The sequence below is a fragment of the Gorilla gorilla genome, chromosome 1, assembly GCF_029281585.2.
Source record: "Gorilla gorilla gorilla isolate KB3781 chromosome 1, NHGRI_mGorGor1-v2.1_pri, whole genome shotgun sequence".
Lineage (NCBI taxonomy): Eukaryota > Metazoa > Chordata > Mammalia > Primates > Hominidae > Gorilla > Gorilla gorilla.
Window position 1 is genome coordinate 17,310,264 of NC_073224.2, and position 19,968 is coordinate 17,330,231.

The 19,968-nt window shown below is 42.8% G+C and overlaps 1 pseudogene; it reads left to right on the plus strand.

Moving 5' to 3' along the window:
* The first annotated feature begins 1,586 nt into the window (after positions 1–1,586).
* On the plus strand, positions 1,587–15,555 carry LOC101153059 (iron-sulfur cluster assembly 1 homolog, mitochondrial-like; annotated as a pseudogene).
* Positions 15,556–19,968: the final 4,413 nt, after the last annotated feature.

A 19,968-nucleotide genomic window follows, 5' to 3' on the forward strand; every position in this document is an offset into this window, starting at 1 on the left:
GCCAGGCTGGTCTCAAACTCCTGATCTCGTGATCCACCCGCCTCGGCCTCCCAAAGTGCTGGGATTATAGGTGTGAGCCACTGCGCCCCGCCAAGACAGGTTCTTTAACAGTGGAAATAGAAACGTCATCTTCTGCAACACTGAGCGTCTGCAAAGCCCTCCACAGACAGTCTACTCAGGTGAGGACTGAATTTCCTCCCAGAACACTCTCTCCATTGTCATCCTTCCTTCCCCGATCCCAGGTGAATACATGTGGCACAGAGCCCCTCAAAGAGGCCTTCCATTCCCTCCTCCACTAATTTGATTTTCAGATTGTGGAGCCACGTGCCCCGTGGGGCCTGGCCTCTGCTCCCTGCTGCAGGTGCAGAAGCAAACAGACCATGGGGCCATGAAGTTTAACAGGCTGCCCAGGCCCGGGCACTCAGGCCCTGCTGCTTCTCCCACCTCCCACCTCGCACCTCCCCACAGCCTTTTCTATCACACAGCCAAGGATTCCTGTTCCCCATCCTCTGTTGCCTATCATTTCTCCTGATCCACGCACAGAAGGGACTCTATTTCTAGGAGCATCAGAGAGAAGCTTTCAAACTTTTTTGCTCATGACCCACAGCAAAAAGTGCATTTTCTGTTGCAATTAAGTGTACACACCCACGCGTGCACATGCACACACACACTCACATCTAAGTCAAAAGTTTCAGGAAGCAATACTTCCTTTCACTACCTGCAAAGCCTTCTGTTACTTTCTGTTCTACTCTTCCCAGGCCGCACCACCCCCCACATTTCAACAATGCTCGTTGAAATCCACTAAACTGATTTCCCAATCCCCTAACGGTTTATGGTCAGCAATTTGGAAAACACTGGCTGAAATACTAATGAAAGGGCATCGCGGGCCTTCCCTGATGCGAGGGGAGGAAGGAAGGCTTTGCTCAGCTCTACGTTCCCACAGACCCACTTTTCCTGCCCTTTGCTCCACATCCCACCTGCCACTTGTGATTAAATAACAGTTTAACATCACCAAAGCTCCCTTTCACTCAAGAACTAACTCAATTAGGCTTGAGCTGGTGGGAGCTTAAAGCAGATTAAGGGAAGACAAAGGAGGCTTTGGGGTTTATCTTCAGCTTTCATGTTCCTAGGAGCTCTCTCTTCCTGTGCTGAGTCTTAAGCATCAAAGGGAGGGAGGCAGGGAAGGAGAGGAGAGGAGAGGGGAGGGAAGGGGAGGGGAGGGGCGGGGAGGGGAGGAGAGGAGAGGAGAGGAGAGGAGAGGAGAGGAGAGGAGAGGAGAGGAGAGGAGAGGAGAGGAGGATGGAAGGAAGGAAGGGGAGGGAGGAAGAGAAGAAAGAGAAGAAAACTCTCCCAAGCCCCCATCATGGGCTGAGGCCAACCAGCACTGCACTGGTCACCCCCACTTTTATTTTTAAACCTCAAAGTGCATCTTGGAGATAAGGCTCTCTTTTCCCATGAGATGCTGAGGGCTGTGCTTGGGTGTGCAGGAATAACGTAGGCCTTAGACAATTACTTGTAACCTTAGAGGTACTGGGAGGGTTCCGGGCTGTGCTGGGCCCAGATACTCGAAGTGCTTCCTGAGGAAGATGTCCCTGGTTCAGCTCAGGGATGGGCGCTGCTCCCCACACTCCTCCAATGGGGCAGCTCCCTGCTCCGACCCCACCTCCCACCTCCCCCAGCAGCTCAGACAGCCATCTGTGCGGCAGATGAGCTGCACACAGAAGGTGCTCGGCAAACACTTGCCGAATCCCCTGAAATGGTCCATCTGGGCCCCTTTACAAATCGAATTCTTTCTAGATCAGTGGCGCCCAACAGAATTATAATGTGAGCCACACACGTCATCTTACATTTTCTAGTGGCTAACTAAAAAGTAATAATAATAAAAAGAAACAGGTGAAATTAACTTTAGCAATATACTTTGTATATAAAAATCATTATCATTCCAACATGTAATCGTATAAAATTTGTAAGATTTTTATAGTCTCTTTTTCTGGTACCAAGGGTTGGAAATTCAGTGTCAGTTTGGAATTGCCACATTTAGAGTGGTCAGTAGCCACATGGGGCTTGCAGCTACCACCCTGAGCTGCAGCTCTGAACTCTAACCAGGACTCGGGGCAACTGCGGCGCAGGCTGGAGCTCAGCTCAGAAGGAAGGTGCTAGATGGAGTCCTCCAGCCACAAGTCACAAAGCAGACTGTGTTGGGGGGCCTTTGCCACTGCACCCCCCTCCCCACCGTCCTCACTTGCCTTCCCCACCTGGCACTGTATCTGGTGGGAGGAGATGGGCAGGGCGTGGGAACAGAAGGAATGGATGAGACTTAGAGATGTGTGAGCAGCTCTCACAGCCATACACTGCCCCTGCTGGGGAGTCCATGTGGACCCCTCAGCTGGGACTGACCCCATCACCTGTAGCGAGACACACCAAGAAACACGCCCCATCAACACAAAAATGTCTGCTAGGCCAAATCTGGCACAAGCTTAGTGACAGCTGAGTTAAATTACTGTATCCATGGTGCAGTCACCAAATACTTGCAGCCCTCAATCATTTTCAGCTGTCTTTTTGGGGACAACAGAGACATATACAGATTGTCAATTCAACATGAGCTCATTTTATTAGACGCAATCAGCCATATGGCACTTTGCGACCAGTAGACGTGCTCCTTTGACAATCAGTGTTATTGAGCCTGCTCAGTAATGAGTTAGCTACTGGTCTTGTCTTCCCTTAGAAGAATCCATTTAACTCCTATGAGTGAGTCAGCTTTTTCCTAAGTGACATCTTTGAGGGGAATGCAATGCCAGCTTGTCACATGCCAGGCTCTGGCGCTCAGTTCCAGAATGTTAGAGCTGGGAAGGTCTTGGTTCTCTCCTAGTCCTGTGGCTTTTGAGCTTTACTTTCTAAGTGCAAAACTTTCTTTCAAATGAAAGTTTATGGGGAGGCCTGATTAAGACAGATTCTTCTGTAGGAGCTGGAAGGACAGCACAGAGCTCTCCCTCCCTTCCTCCTCCCCAGGCACCTCTGTGTGGTCAGGGTTTATTAGAAAACCAGCAGCGCTAGGCAAGCCACTCATTGTACACATCTTAAAAGCAGGACCCAGAGCAGCTGTGTGTGATATAGTCACACTGTGCCATGACAGAGCCAGGGTCGGAATTCCACTCTCAGATTCTAAGACCTCTACTATTATTATTATTATTATTATCATTATTATTATTATTATTATTATTTGAGATGGGATCTTGCTATGTTGCCCAGACTAAAGTGCAGTGGCCCTTACAAAGATCTCTATTTTAGTATTTCCAGAGAGTTCCATGGAATATCTTTGAAAGATACAAATGGTCCCACATGTAGAAACAGGTTATCATGAGGTTTGTTAGAGTTTATTGAGTGCTGTGTGAGAGGCCCCATGCAACGGCTTTCCATGCCAGCCCACAAATTTCAAACTGCAATAGGAATGGCATTACGTTCCCAGCCTAAATGCAGTTATCCCTAACTGCCCTCAGGACCTGGCATCTAGAGGCTGGGCCACCATGGGGTCCCAAATTCTCTGTGCCCTGAGACCCTGAGTCTATAGAACCAGCATGAATGATATAGAAGTTATTAAGAAATTGTTTTAGGCAGTTAGTGTGGGTAAAAGAGTTCTCGGTGGAATTTGCTTTTAATAAAAAGCAGCCCCCAAACCATTTCTTTTCTAACAGAAAGCAGCCCAAAAGCCAAGCTGCAAGCATAGATAAGCAAGCTGGAAGGTCACATGTGTAAGTGCCAGCAGCTGTACCTGGAAGCCAAGTACATTCCAACATGGTGACTTCCCCTCCCTCTCCTTGTTGTCACCTGTGCAGGTGTCATGGCACCACCAGGTTGAGGCCACATTTGCATAATAAAAGATTACGGTGGGAGGGCCAGTTTCTTCGAAGGCTATGTAAATGACATACCTGGTCAAACCAATCCCCTGGGACCTACGTAAATCAAACACCGCCTCCTCAAGCCCCTCTATATAATCAACTGCATCCCACCCCAAACTTAGAAACCCTCTTGGGCACCCCCTTCCTCTGCCTGAGGAAGCTCTCTCTCTCTCTCTTCTTTCTGTGTCTATTAAACTTTCCGCCCCTTAAACCTACTCCGTGCGTATGTGTCCATGTCGTTAATCTTGTCGGCTTGAGACAACGAACCTCGGGTATTTCCCCAGACAACGAAGCCGCTTCGCTCTCAGATTGGCTAATGAGGCCCCTGCTACTGTGGAGCTGGCAGAGGTTTTAGTGGGAAGGGTCAAGAAGGGCCTTCATGGGGCCATGGGGGTTCCTTAGCAACAGCAGCAGAGGGCTGTAGATAGGTCTATGGATGTCAGGGAAGACTCTAACTGGGGTGGGAAGGCAGATTCCACAGAAAAGGACAGCTAGCTTGCGATAGTCAGGTTCTATTATACATCTGGGAGACCTGTACTTGGCAGGCACTAAATGGGCTATGAGCTAAGGCCTGGGCTGGACCCTGGGGACGGCCACGACATCTGCCTACCAGAATGGGCAGAAAGACCTCCGGGGATGCATCAGATTATTCATCTGCCTCCCCATCTGCTCAGACTGTCTCTAACCACCTACCACCATTGTCCTGGTTGAGCAGAAGAGGAACATAAGCCAGGCCCGTGTGCAGAGGTCCATGCCTGTAATCCCAGTGCTTTGGGGGGCTGAGGCAGAAGGATCACTTGAGGCCAGGAGTTCAAGACCAGCCTGGGTAACACAGTGAGACCCTGTCTCTACAAAAAATAATAATTATCCAGGCATGGTGGTGTGGGTCTGTAGTCCTAGCTACTTGGGAGGCTGAAGTGGGAGGGTTTGCTGGGTTCAGGAGTTCAAGGCCACAGTGAGCTATGATTGTGCCACTGCACTCCACCCTGGGTGACAATGAGACCTTGTCTCTAAAAAAGAAAAAAGAACATACGCCAATATCAAAGACCACAGAGGTGCAAGTCAGGGCCAAAAAGGGACCAACAAGGCGTTGCTGGGCTTCCCTGAAGGAGGTCCTGGAGCCCCCAGAGGCTGGCCAGCCTGGGCTAGGACGGGGCTGTCGTTATGGCTCTAATCTATTGCCGTTACCACCCCCACCCCAGCCCCCTACTCCCCCACTCCCCTACATACACACCAAGTCCCTGCCTAGGTCAGGCGGGCTGAGCCAAGACAAACACAGCACATGAGCTCACTGTTCTGAGACTGCAGCTCAGATGTGCTATCTGAAATGTGGGGTTTGGACTGGGGTCTTAACCGGAAAAAATAAGCAAGAAATTTTGAAACAAAAGAAAATGTTAACTTGAACCATTTCAGGGATCACTTTACCTTAAAGCTGTTCAGATTCAAACATTGCTAATGGCAAAGCCAAGATTTAAATGGGCCCACTGGGAAAAGAAGTAAAATGGGGGGATTTCCAGGAATGGATAAGAAGGTTAGAATCTGCAGTACATTAAAATTTTAAAAGGATAAAAGGTAAAAAACCAGCCCCAGGAGATTGCCATGAACTCTGACATGAGGGGGTTGGAGCACAAGCCCCACCTTTCCCTCTGCAATTGCAGATTTCCAGGATTCAATTCCACTTCAATTGCTTCATTTCCTTTTTCTCTTTCTTTGTTGCACAGTGGTAGTTTGGAAAGTGGGAGGGACAGGCTAGAGGATAAAGGGCTGGGGATAATGGGAGACAGTGTGGTAAAGAGGAGCACCACAGTACTCTGCCCCTAAAGAAGGGACTCAGAATGGGCAGCTCCTCAGAGCCAGCAGGTGAGGCCAAGTACACCAGCTTCTTGGTGCATTTTCAGTGATGGGTCATTTTCCTCCTACAAGTGCGTGTCTCCCTATCCAGGGAAAGAGCAATAGTAGGTGAAGGTTGTTAGTTGCCTGAGCAGAGAAATGGAGGCTTGATGTTAAGTTGAGACCAGATCTCAGTGAGCTTTGAAAGCTGTGAGAGTTTGGACCTTATTCCATAGGTGAGTGTCCACAATCACATACAGATCTGTGGATGCTCTGGAGGAGTTTACATTCTCACGAGGAAGACAAGCAATTAACTATCCAAGCTATTGCATTTAATTAATTAACCTTGGCAAGCCCTACCAAGGACAAGTATGAGTTACTCTGACAGCAGATAATGGGGACAGGACTTCCTCTGTGGTTACCGACAGGAGATGACCCAAATTAGGGGGAGGAAGGGCATGAGTTTAGTTTGGGAATTGTTGAGCTTGAAAGGGGTTGTAGATGCCCAGTGGCAAAGGAAAGCAGACAGTTAAAATTGGATTAGCTATGCCAATCTAGAGCTCAGAAAGAAAGAGAGAGCTCCAGATATGGTTGGAATTGAAGCCATGGACATAGATGGATGGGATTATTTGGGAAGAATATAGAGACATATGAGGGTCTAGAATGGAACCTTCACAATAACATTTGAAAGTCAGGTAGGGAAGGATAAATCAGCAAACGAGACTAAGGAAGCATGTGTCTGATCCACTGATTATTGTGTTCCCTAGAACCAAGCCCAGTACTTGGCACAGAGTAATCAATAAACATTTATTGAATTGATACATATATCATCTTGATTGTCTTTTCCCAGTGAAAAAACAAGCTGTGTTAATCAGCTATTGCTGCAATGGTGTTGTGTAACAAATGACCCCACAGCTCAGAGATTCTCCAGCTTCATAGTTAGCTCCAGTCTGTTCACATCTCCCAGCTGGGGCTGAGCCTGAAGGGCAGTGGTTACTCATGCTCTCATGGCAAGCACTTTTAGAGCCAGTGCCCACATCATGCCCACCCACATTCCATTGGCAAGCCATAGCCAATCCCAAAATCAAAGAGACAAGTCGTAGATGAGAATGAGCACTTACTTTAGACCCTGAGCAATTTGGGTTCAAATCATGGATCTACCACTAATAAATGCATACACTAAGTCAACTTACTTCACCTATCTGAGCCTTATTTTCCACACCTTTAAAACAGGTGTAATAATAGCTCCTTTAGGGGTCTTGAGGATTAAACATGATACACATGAAGAACTTACGACACCTGGTAAGTGAGAAATAACCAGTAGCTACTGTGATCTCTGACCTCCCCTTCTAACTGTAGCCCTGAGTCTCAAAAGCTTGGCTGCTTTAACCAGAGCTCCATGCTCACATCTCAGGTGGGATTGTGCCCACATCCCCTGGCAGCTCAGGAGAAAAGCTCACTCTGAATTCCGTCTCTGAGACATACCCTGGGGCAGGAAAGGGAGCAGAAAAAATAATCAAGAAGTCTTGAGGCAGGGTCCAATTCAGCCATTTACCAAATGCCTCCCAGATTTGCTGGAGCTGATGTTTAGTTTTTATCCAGTCCAAACCCACACTTTTGCCTGGAGGCATCCTTACGAGAAGTCCTCTTACTTTCCAGGCCCAGCTTTTAGTTCTGCCTGTGTTTTGAGTGATACCAAAGTACTAATGGGGAATAAAATTTTGCAAGCAGACAGTTTTCCAAATGGGACTTTTCCCAGACTGCATTTGAACTAGACCTTGGCCTGAAACACAATATCCAGAGCTTTCTTTGTAGCTTTCTTTATGGCTTGAGAAGCCTTTTTCCATGCACGCTTATGTAAAGATGAAGAATTTATAAGATTCAATGAGATGTCTGGCATCAGTCCCGGCTGTATCTACTGAAGGCTGTTTTCTTTTCTCCGTATCCACTGTTTAGTAAATTACCAGAGTAGCCATCAGGAAATAGATGATCAGTGATATTGCCATCATCTTTATTTCATAATGGCCATTCAATATGTTTTTCTTTGCAGCTCTTAAGAAATGCACTTCTGTAATTCAGCATCCTTTCTCAAATTTTAAGCAGCAGGTTTTCTTTGACATTAATTCATTTATTCTACAAGTATTTATTGAGCACTTACCTGTGTCAGGCACATGGTAAGGGCTGAGAATTTAGTAGTAAATAACTACTGCAGCCACTGCCCTTGTGGCGAGTATAGATGAGGAAACAGAGTCTCAAAAAGAGTAAAGTTTGGCCAAAGTCACAACACAAGTTTGAGCTGAAATTGGAAGTCATATATGCCAACAGGACCAGCTTCATAACTTGCAAAGCCCAGTGGTAGATGAAAATATAGGCACTTGTCCAAAAATGGCTAAGAATTTCAAGACAGCAACATCCAAGCATTAAACCAAGTGCAGGACCCTGTCCCACACCCAGGTAGCTGGCGCCGTGCTCTGAGTCATAATTTTTAAATCAGTTTTGACTAATTCTGTACATAAATGAGTATGAAAAAGTGATGGGAGGGGTGTACTGTGGAGTAAGGATGAAACTACCAACAATCCTGAGCTAAGGAACACATAGGAAATTCACATATGGTATTTCTGTTTGCTGGCCCCTTTTTCAGAGTTAAATGTTTAGACATAGTCCTACCTTGATAGATTTTTCACAGCAGAACACCCCAACTGGGATTTCCAAATCCTTCCATCACACAAGGAGGAGCTAGGATTTGCAAACCCACTTGTCTGTATATCAATCCTGTGGGGAAAGACCTTACACATGTACATAGCCAAACCAGACCAGTGTATGAATCGGTTGGTCGGTCAAGCACTGACATACTAGCAGGAGTTCTGCCTGTGGTTTTTTTGGTTTATTTCTTTGCAAAGACAACATCAGCTACCAAAGAAAAGGAAACAACTCCACCCTTTACTTGAGATTGTGCACCAAAGTCAGCCTGATTAAACCAGGAGGTTTTGCCCTGTTTTCTGATGGAGATGTGCCCCTACCTTGTTCACTCTGCAGGAAGGCAAAGCATGGGTTTGTTGACCTCATAGCTAATTCATTTGACTGGAGCTAGTGTGTGGGAAGATACAGGAGTAGAGGGGAAGATAGATGCACTAATCAGACAGCATACATGCCTGGCCTGCTATCAGCAGTCTGGCCTTCATCTCAACAGACGTTTACTCTATAAAATTGGAAAAACCACTTCACTCTCTGAGCCTGCTCTCCCACCTGTGAAATGGGAAAGTGGGACCAAGTCAAATAAAAATCTCCCAGTTGTCATTGCCATCTGGTAATCATGCACATCCTCTGGGCTTGGAGCAGCTCCTCTTTCCCATAGTCCCAGGAAAGAGATCCTGGCTCTCAGAGAAAGTGAGGAGAGAACATTTTAAATGCCTTCGTTTCATAACTGCAAACCAGAGGGCCTTGCAGCCTTGACCAGATAGACATCTTAGGGAGGTTTCCTTCCCTCCTCTGATTCCCCTGGGGGACAGGGACTGAAAGATACAAACTGAGGTCCTGCGAGTAGTCATTGCGACCAGTCCTCATCTGGGAAGTGTGTTCCCACAGCACTGGGAGCTGTCCTCTGCCAGCTTAGGTTTTTTCTCACTTGTTTTAATGGTTCACACACCCACTCCATGTCTGTCTGATTTTCAGGCCACAATGCCCAAGTGTGACCCCAGAAACTCCTTGGTCTCACTGTCTCACAAGGTCAGGTCAAGAGGAAAGAGGAGCTACCTGTTAGAAAGGGTATCCTCTTTCCTTTACCCCTTCTCCTTGTCTACTTTTTCTTCCATTAGTTCTTCCATTTAAAACTCATTTTCAAAAGCTCCCAAATTGCTACTTGGCAGCAGATGGGGCACTGAAAAGAGGAATGACAGGAAAGGTGGAGCCCATCTGATTGACTTTTCCTCCTTCATTGCAACTTTCTCAGGGTTCTCTGCATTACACATTTCAAAAGGAAAGTTCTGGGCACCATCCTTGGTCATGGTGGGAATTTAATTTACTTGGACTCAGGTGGCACTGGAGCCAACTGGAAGCCACTAAGCTCTGTTCTCTCTCCAGTTCCTCAACTAACTAGAAGGCTGATCCTAAATGTAAAGCCCTTTAGATCTAAAACCAGCAGGAGAGGAAGGGTGGGTAGAAAGACCTGCCCCACAAGAGATTGTGAGGGTGTTGGAAGGAGTTCACCAAACTGTGAGCTCCTTAGAGGGAATAATGAGGCCAGGTGCTGAGTTTTTTAAAGTGGGAGGTAAAGAGGGGATTGATCAATGTGGGGGAGTGACAGAGTGAGAGGGGAATTTCTCTGCCCTTTTGGACAAGGAAAAATAGTTAGTCATCCCCCCTCTGCCCACTTCATAACATACATACATGTGTGTTACACCACAAATGGGTAAAAAAATAATAACACTAAAGTCGAAGTTTCCACCAGATTGGTAAAGTAGCTGTGAAGAATTTTAAATGGTTTTGAGTAAAGTTTCCAAGGAAAGGAGAGACATACCCTCACAATAGTTTTTCTCCAGAAGGACTTTGGGCACGTTTACAATCTCCCTCTTTCAACTTCTCAACAAAAATATCAGTTTGAAGTCTGATCAGGCACCTGCAGTAGAGTGTCCTTGCAGATGGTCCCAGGATACACAGCAGTCTGTCCAAGGGTTTATGTGTTTATTCTCTACTTCGTTCTCCTCACAAATCATACATTTGTGATGATTCTCCTCATAAATCATACATTCTCTACTTTGTTCTCCTTTGTATCTGAGAATAACGTTCTCTTCGTTATTCTCAGTTACAAAGATCTGAGGAGGCATTCAGGCGAAATAGATATGACAATATCTATGTGTTAATACACATGATTAAAGACTTTGTTGGTGCTGGAATACCAGCAAAATGATAGACTAGGAAGCTCCTAATTTGCATTTCCCCACAAAAGCATTTTTTAAAACCTAGAAACTTTCTGAACCAATTTTGTCACAGCACTGGAAAACAGTCAAAGGTTTACAGCAATCAAGTGAAGGCCCAATCAAGAAAAAGTCATCTTCAAAATGGCAGGGAAGTTTTGTGTTTTAACTCACCCTGGCCCCATCCTCTCCCCGGTGTGGCAGCAGTCTTTGTCTTGAAACACAGCAGCCAGCGTTGTTCCAATTTCCTCCTTGTAAACTGGAAGAATCAGACCAGATATTACTTGCGAATTATTATATACATCTCTTTTAAACTGTCTGGGAGATAAGTGAAGGACTGACTCACTAATCTGTGTTACCTAACTCAGAACACAGCTGGAAAAATAAGTGGACACTGTTAATAAAAGCTGCAAAATCACTGTAGGCTCATGGCCTGGGCAAGAGATTTTGAGTGGAGCCATAGAGTAGACCATCTAAGGCCCAGATGAGAAGCTGGAGTAAGACTCTTTGGGAAATTAGGACACTCAAAAGCAGCTGTTATGAGAGAATTTAGAAAGCCATGTGCATGCCCAGGCAAGACACAGGCTCACAAAGTCTGAAGAAAGCCTTAGGCTTTACCTGAAGCTGATCCCTAGGGTCTGAATAAGCCTCGCTAGTCTTGAAAGAGTGCTCTAGTACAGAGGCTATCTGAAAAGACTGCAAGAGCCCTTAGGATTGAAGGAAATCTCTGTCAAAGCATTAGCTGAACACAAACTAAAGGAATACAGACTTCAGTGATTACATGTGACAAGGAATAGTCTTGGGAAAACAGTCTGAAAAACTCTCAGACATGGATGCCACAGGGCTTCAACAATTTTTACAAAAAAAAAACACAAACAAACAAACCAAAAACAGTGACCTCTGGGGAAGGAAAAGATTCTGATTTTCAGAGTTACCACATTGTAACAGTGAGATGTTCAATGTTTACAAAAAACACAAGGTATACAAAGAAACAGGAAAACATGGTTCACGCAAGTAAAAAATGAAAAAAAAAAAAGATATTGACAGAAACCATCCCTGTGGAAACCCAGACATCAGACTTACTACACAAAAACCTTAAAACAGCTGTTTTAAAGATGCTCAAATAACTAAAGGAAAACACGGGCAAACCACTAAAGGAAATCAGAAAAATGATATATGAACAAAATGTCAATATTACCAGAGACCAAAATTTTAAAAAATGCCAAACAAATTTTGGAACTGTAAGTACAATAACTGAAATGAAAATTTCACTACATGTATTTAACAGCAGATTCAATTTCAACAGGCACAAGAAAGATATATGAACTTGAAGACAAGACAATTGAAATTATCTTGTCTGAAGAATGGAAAGAAAAAAGAATGAAGAAAAGCGAACAGAGCCTAAGAGATTTGTGGGACACCATTAAGAGACTCGTGGGAATGTAAGAGACTTGTGGGACAAACACACATTAGGGAAGTTCCAGAAGGAGAAGAGAGAAAGGAAGGGAAAGAAAGAAAATTGAAAAAAATAATGGCTAAAAACTCCCCAAATTTGATGCCAGACATGAATGCACAAATTCACGAAACTTGACGAACTCTAAGTAGGATAAACTCAAAGAGAACCATACAAAGACACATTATAATCAACTGCCAAAAGACAAAGAAAGAATATTGAAAGTAGCAAGAGAGAAGCAAGTCGTAACATACAAAGAATGCTCCGTAAGATTATCAGCAGAATTATCATTAGAAACTTTGGATCTCAGGAAGCAATGAGCAGATAGCGTAAAGTGCTGAAAGGAAAGTGACCTGTCAATTGAGAATTTTATATGCATAAAAATTGTCTTCCAAAAATGAGAAATTAAGACATTCCCAGATAAACAAAAACTGAGGGAGTTCATTACCTATCCTACGGGAAATGCTAAAGGGAGCCCCTGAAGTTGTAATTAAAGAAAACTATACAGTAACTCAAACCCATATGAAGAAATAAAGACCTCTGTAAATGTAAATACATGGGCAAGTATAAAGCCAGTATTTCTATAATTTTGAACTTATTTTCTAGTGGGATTAAAAAAAGAAGGGATAAAATAATTATAAATCTATGTTATTGAGCACACAATGTTTAAAGATGTCATGTATGATTTGTGACATTAATGACATGAAGGGGAGGATGAGGCTATGTAGGAGTAGTTTTTGTGTGTGATTGAAGTTAAGTTGGTGGTAATTAAATCTAATTGTTATAACTTTAGGAGGTTATATATGGTAACCACATATGGTAACCACAAAGAAAATATCTATAGAATATACACAAAAGTAAATGGGAAGGGAATAAAAATGTATCACTACAAAAAATCAACTAAATACAAAAGAAGGTAGTAATGAAAGAAATGAGATAAATGATAATGAAACACAACATATCAAAACTTATGGGATGCATAACTTCAAAGTATATATGTTTACAGTAACCAAACCAGCATGGTACTGGCACAAAAATAGACACATAGACCAACAGAACAGAACAGAGAACACAGAAATAAAGCTACACAACTACAAACAACTGATCTTAAAAAAAATCAACCAAAGTAAGCAATGGGGAAAAGTCACTGTTAAATAAATGGTGTTGGGAGAACTGGCTAACCATATGCAGAAGAATTAAATTGAACACCTATTTATCACCATACACAAAAAATAACTCAATATGGATTAAAGACTTAAATGTAAGACCTTGAACTATATAAATCCTGGAAGAAAACCTAGGAAATACGCTTCCAGACATTGTCCTAGGCAAAGAGTTTATGACTAAGTCCTCAAAAGCAATTTCAACAAAAACAAAAATTGACAAGTGAGATCTCATTAAACTAAAGAGTCTGCACAGCAAAAGAAACCATCAACAAAGTAAACAGACAACCTATAGAATGGAAGAAAATATTTGCAAACAATGCATCTGACAACAGACTCATATCCAGAATCTATAAGGAACTTAAACATATCAACAAGCAAAATACAAATAACCCTATTAAAAAGAGGGCAAATGACACGAACAGACACTTTTCAAAAGAAGACGTATGAGTGACCAACAAACATATGAAAAAATGCTCAACATTACTAGTTATCAGAGAAATGCAAATCAAAACCGCAATGAGACACCATCTCACATCAGTCAGAATAGCTATTATTAAAACTTCAAAAAATGACAGATGTTGGTGAAGCTGCAGAGAAAAGGGACTGCAAATACACTGTTGGTAGGAATGCAAATTAGTTCAGCCACTGTGGGAAGCAGTTTGGAGATTTCCCAAATAACTAAAAATATAACTACCATTTGACACAGCAATCCTATTACTGGGTATATACCCAAAGGAAAATAGGTCGTTCTACCAAAAAGACACCCGCACTCATACATTCATCACAGCACTATTCACAATAGCAAAGACAGAATCAACCTAGGTGCCCATCAATCATGGATTTGATAAAGAAAATGCAGCATATATACACTATGGAGTACTATGCAGCCATTAAAAATAATAAAATCATATCCTTTGCAGCAACATGGATGCAGCTGGAGGCCATTATCCTAAGTGAATTAATGCGGAAACAGAAAACCAAATGTCTCATGTTCTCACTTAGGTGGAAAATAAACCTTGAGTACACATGGACATAAAGATGGAAAAAACAAACACTAGGGACTCCAAAAGGAGAGGAGGAGAGAGGCGGCAAGGGCTGAAAAGCTTCCTATTGGATGCTGTGTTTATTATCTGGATAACGGGATCAATAGAAGCCCAAACCTCAGCACCACACAAACATCCTGTAACAAACCTGCACACGTATCCCCTGAATCTAAAATTTAAAAAATTATAATTAAAAATCCCTTATGGGATTCAGTAAAAGTGATGCTAGGAAAAAACATGTAGATTTAAATGCTTACATTAAAAAAGAAGAAAAATCTCAAATTCACAAACTAACTTTATGCCTTAAGAAACTATGAAAACAAGAATAAACTAAAACCAAAGCTGTCAAAAGGAACATAATTAATAAATAATAAAGATTAGAGCAGAAATTTAAAAAAAGAGAGCAGAAAAATAGAGAAAATTAACAAAATTAAATGTTGATTATTCAAAAAAAAACAACATTGAGAAAACTTCAGCTACATTATCTAAGGAAAAAAGAGAGAAGATTCGAATAACTAAAGTCAGAAATAAAAGTGGGGACATTACCATCAATTTTACAGAAATAAAAATGATTAAAAGAGAATACGATGAACAATTATACACCAACAAACTGGATAAAGTAGTAAATTTAAAAATTCCTATAAAACATAAAATCTATCACAATTGACTCAGGGAGACATAGAAAATCTGATCAGATCTATAACTAGGAAGGAGATTAAATCGCTTATCAAAAACCTCCAAGAAAGAAAAGCCCAGGAATGCGCCCACCGTGTCCATGGGGACAGGCTGAGGCAGCCGGGCTCCGAGGCACCAGGGCTCCAGGACGGCGAAGATGTCAGCTTCCTTAGTCTGGGCAACTAAAAAAACTAAAAAACTAGAAAAACTAGGAAAACTTAAAAAACTAGAAAGAGGAAACTGCAGCCCACCGGGGCTGCCTTCACCCTGACACCCTCAGCAGTAAACAAGATAAAACAACTTCTTAAAGATAAGCCTGAGCATGTAGGTGTAAACGCTGGTGTCTGAATCAGGGGCTGTAATGGCCTTTCTTATACTGTAGAATATACAAAGACAAAAGGAGATTCTGATGAAGAAGTTATTCAAGATGGAGTCAGAGTATTCATCGAAAAGAAAGCCCAGCTAACACTTTTAGGAACAGAAATGGACAATGTTGAAGACAAATTATCCAGTGAGTTTTTGTTCAATAACCCAAACATCAAAGGAACTTGTGGCTGTGGAGAAACCTTTAATATTTGAAATCTCAGGACTCTTCTGGCCATAGGCTCCAGGAAAGCTCGTGGAAGCCTTGGGGCTCACTGAAGAAATCATGTGACTGTCACATGCTTAATGTGTGGCTGCCTTATAAGGAAAATAAAGTGAGGCATTTTGAAAATGAAACAGACAAAAGAAAGAAAAACCTAGGAGCAGATGGCTTTACTGGTGAATTCTACTCATTTTTAAAGAAGAATTAATACCAGTGCTTCTCAAATTCTTCCCAAAAGTTGAAGAGAAAACACTTCCTAACATTCAATAAAGCCAGCATTACTTTTGATACCAAAGCCAGAAAACAAAATTACAAGAAAACTACAGACCAATATTCCTTATGAATATTGACACAAAAGTGCCTAACAAAGTACTAGCAAACCAAATTTGGCAACGTATTAAAAAAAATATACGCTATGACCAATGGGGTTTATTCTTGGAATGTAAGAATTGTTCAACATATGACACTAAATCAATGTAATATGCCACATTAATAGCATGAAGAGAAAAAAAACCCACATGATCATCTGAATTGATGAAGAAAAACCATTTGACAAAATTCAACACCCATTTATGATTTTTTAAAATGCCCAAAAAATAAGGAGTAAGAAGAAATTTTCCCAACATAGTAGAGTCCATATATGAAAATGCACCACCAGTATCATACTCTATGGTGAAAGACTGAAAGCTTTTAGCCTAAGATCAGGAACAAAACACGGGTTCCCATTTTTGGCCGTATGTTCAACACAGTACTGGAAGTTCTAACTGAAGCAATTAGGCAAGAAAAAGAAGAAAGGAAAGCAGTAATAAAACCACTTCTGTTCACAGTTGACATGATTTTATATGCAGAAGATCATACACACACAAAACCTGTTACAGCTATTAATAACAAGCAAATACAGCAAAGTTTAGGATACAAAATCAGCATGCAAAACTTGGTAACATTTCTATACACTAACAAAGAGCAATTCAAAAAAGAAAATGATTGCATTTACAATAACATCAAAAAATATAAAATAGTCAGGAATAAATTTAACCAAGGAAGCAAAAGACTTGTACACAGAAAGTAACAGAACATTGCTACAAGAAATTAAAGAAGACTAAATAAATGGAAAGACATCCTTTGTTCATAGATGATAAGTCTTGACATTATTAAAATGACAATACTAACCAAAGCAATCTCCATTCATTGCAATTCCTATCAAAATCCTAATAGTGATTTTTGCGAAAATGGAAAAACTCATCCTGAAGTTCATATAAAATCTCAAGGGGCCCCACATAGCCAAAACTATCGAGAAAAAGAAAGAAAATTTGAACTCTCACATTTCCTGATTTCAAAATATACTACAAAGCTACCACAAAAGCAATACAATGCAGCACTGGCATAAGGATACACAAATATGTCAATGGAACAGAATATAGAGCCCAAAAATAAATCCTTGCATATTTGGTTGATTGACTTTCAACAAGGGTTTGCAGGGCATTCGCTGGGAAAAGGACAGTGTTTTCAACAAATGGTGTTGGAAAAATTGGATATCCACATGTAAAAGAATCAAGTTGAACCCTTACCTTACACCATTTACAGAAATTAACTCAAACTTGATCAAAGACCTAAAGGTAAGAGCTAAGACTATAAAACTCTTAGAAAACATCAGGGAAAAGCTTTATGGCTTGGATTTGGCAATGATTTCTCAAAAGCACAGGCAACAAAAAGAGAAAATAGATACATAGAATCTCATCAAAATTAAAAACTTTTGTGCACGCCTGTAATCCCAGCACTTTGGGAGGCCAAGACAGGTGGACCGCTTGAGCCCAGGAGTTGGAGACCAGCCTGGGCAACATTGTGAGACCTCATCTCTACAAAAACAAACAAATAAACAACAACAACAAAAAACCTTTTTTGCCTCAAAGGGTACTGTCAAGAGAGTAAAAAGGCAACCCACAGAATGGGATAAAATATTTGTAAATCTTGTATCAATAAAGAATTAATATCCGGAGGCTGGATGAAGTAGCTCACGCTTGTAATCCCAACACTTTGGGAAGCCGAGGCAGGCAGATCACCTGAGGTCAGGAGTTCGGGGCCAGCCTGGCCAACATGGTGAAACCCCATCTCCACTAAAAATACAAAAATTACCCAGGCATGGTGGCACATGCCTGTAATCCCAGCTACTCGGGAGGCTGAGGCAGGAGAATCGCTTAAACCAGGAGGTGGAGGTTGCAGTGAGCCATGATCATGCCACTGCACTCCAGCCTGGGAGACAGAGCAAGACTCCATCTCAAAAAAAAAAAAAAAAAAAAAAGGGAATTAATATCCAGAATATATTAACTCCTGTATTTCAACAACAAAAACCAAACAACTGGATTGAAAAATGGGCGAACAAGACAAACTGTGGTCCCAGCTACTCGGGAGGATGAGGTGGGAGGATCACTTGAGCCCAGGAGTTCAAGTCCAGCCAGGACAACATAAAAAGAGCCCACCTCTTTAAAAAAAAAATTAACTCATTATTTTTAAAATGGGCAAAAGACTGGAGTAGACATTTCTCTGAAGAATATATACAGATGTCCAGCAAGAACATAAAAAGTGCTGAACATCACTAATCATTAGGGAAATGCATATCAAAACCACAATGAGATACCACGTCACACTTTTTAGGATGACATTCAAAAAAAAAAAAACACAAAATAACAAGTGACAAGTGTTGGTGAGGATGTGGAGAAATTGGAATCTTAGTGGGAATGTAAAACCCTGTTAAATGTAACCCCTGTTCAAAACAGTTTGGTGGCTCCTCAAAAATTTGAACATAGAATTATCACACAGTTCACAATTCTTCTCCTAGGTATATGCCCAAAAGAATTGAAAGCAGGGACTGGAAGAGATATTTGTACATTCATGTTCATAGCAGCCTCATTTATAATAGTCAAAAGGTGAAAGCAACCCGAGTCCATCAACAGATCAATAGATAAACAAAAATTATGGTGGATGCATACGATGGAATATTATTCAGCCTCCAAAAGGAAAGAAATTCTGACACATGCCACAACATAGATGAGCTTTGAGAACATTATGCTAATTGAAATGAGCCAGTCACAGAGGACAAAGACTGTATGATTCCATTTATATGAGGTACCTGGAGGAGTCAAATGCAAAGAGATAGAAAGTTGAAAGGGGGTTAAGAGGAGGCAGAACGGGGAGTTAGTGTTCAATGGATACAGAAAGCTGCCTCAGGCTTACTTCACCAGATCATAAAATTTTTAACTTAATTCTACTTGAGTCACCCTCTTCCCACTTGGACATCCCTGTTCGCAGGGCTGTTCACAGCTGTGGGTCATCGGACCAGGCGGGAGCCTCGTGGTCTGCATGTGTCACGGTGAAGCCCTCCTTCATCCTGCCCACAGGGCCCCTCATAGAGATTTTTCTCTTTCTGTTGCTGCTTGCTTTCCTCTTTCATCTTCCTCATGGAGAACATCTTTCTGGTGTGTGAGAAAAGCCCGCCTCTCTCTCCCTGTTTCTAGTAGAGATGTCTTGTTTACATCCACAAATCCTCTCCCTTTCTGGGGCTTAGGCTTTTGGAAAGTAGGGTTGGGAAGACTTTAAGCCCATCTCTTCCTCCTTCCTCACAGGGGCTACCCTAATGGCGAAGGGCTCTGAGCTCACTCCCTGCTGGAGTCAGGGGACGTATGGGGGAAAGAAACTTCACGCAAGTCAGAGTCGGAAAATGTTACCAAGCCACAACCAGCCCATTTCACAGAGGAGTGGAGCACAGCCTACCTAGGGAAATGGCGTGCTCAAGGTTGTCAGCTGGCAGGCGTCACCATGCAAGGTTGTTGGTCTCCTGATGCCTAAGCAGGGAACTTTCCACAGCAGCTCCCAGCCTGGGGCTGAGGACAGCCAGCCTGGGGCCCACCCTGGTTCCCGTTCCCCCAGCTGGGAGCTTGGGAAAGTGCAGCAACCCCTCTTCCTTCCAGGCCCTGTGTCAGCCACTGTCTTACAGCTGTGTGAGCCCTCCCCAGCTAATTCGACACAGCTGTCCCACCGTACCTCCTGGAGTTGGCTGGACATCTGCTTCAGCAACACGAGGTTTCTCACTGACTTTACAGAGTGAAAGTCTCTCCAGCTGGGAGTCCCGGGTGTGAAGCTGATCAGCAAGTGACGCATGGGAGCTGAGTCCTGCCTCTGGCTGTGGAGGCTCCTGTTTCGACTTCTCGTTATGGCCAGGATCAGAAGAGTGGGTCCTGGCCAGGCACACTATTCCATGGTTTCAATTCATCTTCCCTCTACAGACAGGCCCCCCTCCCCCCCAAAAAAACCCCTTCCCCCATCATCAGATCCCCCTAGCACACCACACACCACATCTCACATGTGCCCTGCCAACTTCTCCTGTGTTTTATACGTAGCCTGGCACCCAT